General features: G+C 42.9%; 1 protein-coding gene across 2 annotated transcripts in view; it reads left to right on the plus strand.

The window, feature by feature from the left end:
• LOC122260203 (putative G protein-coupled receptor B0563.6) overlaps positions 1 to 2,500 on the plus strand; it is a 12,562-nt gene that overhangs the window by 8,288 nt on the left and 1,774 nt on the right. The window lies entirely within an intron of this gene.

Raw genomic sequence — 2,500 nt, forward strand, 5'->3', positions numbered from 1 at the left:
TAGTGAAGATGGTAACAGAGGATAGTGAAGATGGTAACAGAGGATAGTGAAGATGGTAACAGAGGATAGTGAAGATGGTAACAGAGGATAGTGAAGATGGTAACAGAGGATAGTGAAGATGGTAACAGAGGATAGTGAAGATGGTAACAGAGGATAGTGAACGATGGTAACAGAGGATAGTGAGGATGGTAACAGAGGATAGTGAGGATGGTAACAGAGGATAGTGAAGATGGTAACAGAGGATAGTGAGGATGGTAACAGAGGATAGTGAAGATGGTAACAGAGGATAGTGTGGATGGTGACAGAGGATAGTGAGGATGTTGACAGAGGATAGTTCGGGAGTCAACAGAGGATAGTGAAGATGGTAACAGAGGATAGTGAGGATGGTAACAGAGGATAGTGAGGATGGTAACAGAGGATAGTGAGGATGGTAACAGAGGATAGTGAGGATGGTAACAGAGGATAGTGAGGATGGTAACAGAGGATAGTGAGGATGGTAACAGAGGATAGTGAGGATGGTAACAGAGGATAGTGAGGATGGTAACAGAGGATAGTGAGGATGGTAACAGAGGATAGTGAGGATGGTAACAGAGGATAGTGAAGATGGTAACAGAGGATAGTGAGGATGGTAACAGAGGATAGTGAGGGTGGTGACAGAGGATAGTGAGGATGGTAACAGGATAGTGAAGATGGTAACAGAGGATAGTGAAGATGGTAACAGAGGATAGTGAGGATGGTAACAGAGGATAGTGAAGATGGTAACAGAGGATAGTGAAGATGGTAACAGAGGATAGTGAAGATGGTAACAGAGGATAGTGAACGATGGTAACAGAGGATAGTGAAGATGGTAACAGAGGATAGTGAGGATGGTAACAGAGGATAGTGAAGATGGTAACAGAGGATAGTGAGGATGGTAACAGAGGATAGTGAAGATGGTAACAGAGGATAGTGAGGATGGTAACAGAGGATAGTGAGGATGGTAACAGAGGATAGTGAGGATGGTAACAGAGGATAGTGAGGATGGTAACAGAGGATAGTGAGGATGGTAACAGAGGATAGTGAAGATGGTAACAGAGGATAGTGAACGATGGTAACAGAGGATAGTGAAGATGGTAACAGAGGATAGTGAACGATGGTAACAGAGGATAGTGAGGATGGTAACAGAGGATAGTGAACGATGGTAACAGAGGATAGTGAAGATGGTAACAGAGGATAGTGAGGATGGTAACAGAGGATAGTGAAGATGGTAACAGAGGATAGTGAAGATGGTAACAGAGGATAGTGAAGATGGTAACAGAGGATAGTGAAGATGGTAACAGAGGATAGTGAAGATGGTAACAGAGGATAGTGAAGATGGTAACAGAGGATAGTGAAGATGGTAACAGAGGGAAGTGAGGATGGTAACAGAGGATAGTGAAGATGGTAACAGAGGATAGTGAAGATGGGACCGGGTGATAGTGGAAATGGTAACAGAGGATAGTGCGGGTGGCAACAGAGGATAGTGAGGATGGTAACAGAGGATAGTGAGGATGGTAACAGAGGATAGTGAAGATGGTAACAGAGGATAGTGAGGATGGTAACAGAGGATAGTGAAGATGGTAACAGAGGATAGTGAAGATGGTAACAGAGGATAGTGAAGATGGTAACAGAGGATAGTGAAGATGGTAACAGAGGATAGTGAAGATGGTAACAGAGGATAGTGAAGATGGTAACAGAGGATAGTGAAGATGGTAACAGAGGATAGTGAGGATGGTAACAGAGGATAGTGAAGATGGTAACAGAGGATAGTGAGGATGGTAACAGAGGATAGTGAAGATGGTAACAGAGGATAGTGAAGATGGTAACAGAGGATAGTGAAGATGGTAACAGAGGGAAGTGAGGATGGTAACAGAGGGAAGTGAGGATGGTAACAGAGGATAGTGAAGATGGTAACAGAGGATAGTGAAGTGCGGGTGGCAACAGAGGATAGTGAGGATGGTAACAGAGGATAGTGAAGATGGTAACAGAGGATAGTGAACGATGGTAACAGAGGATAGTGCGGGTGGCAACAGAGGATAGTGAGGATGGTAACAGAGGGAAGTGAGGATGGTAACAGAGGATAGTGAAGATGGTAACAGAGGATAGTGAACGATGGTAACAGAGGATAGTGAAGATGGTAACAGAGGATAATGAAGAGGGTGACAGAGGATAATGAGGAGGGTGACTGAGGATAGTGAGGATGGTAACAGAGGATAATGAGGAGGGTGACTGATGATAGTGGAGAGGATAGATCGATAGGTAAGTAGATGAAGATAGGTCTAAAGATGAACCAATAAATGTATAAGTCAAGGAAGAACTTAGATAGATAGATGTATAAACGATTAGACCGAAAAGACCGTTGACTAATAGAATTTCATTATTTTCTGTGATTCTGACGACTTAAGCGTTCGAATAGATAGACAGTAAGCAGAATAAAAGTGAATGAAATTAATCAAACAGGACGATTTTTTCAAGAAATGAA

Source organism: Penaeus japonicus, unplaced genomic scaffold (assembly GCF_977035675.1).
Source record: "Penaeus japonicus unplaced genomic scaffold, GWHDUDI00000001_assembly GWHDUDI00000003, whole genome shotgun sequence".
In the NCBI taxonomy this organism is placed as follows: domain Eukaryota; kingdom Metazoa; phylum Arthropoda; class Malacostraca; order Decapoda; family Penaeidae; genus Penaeus; species Penaeus japonicus.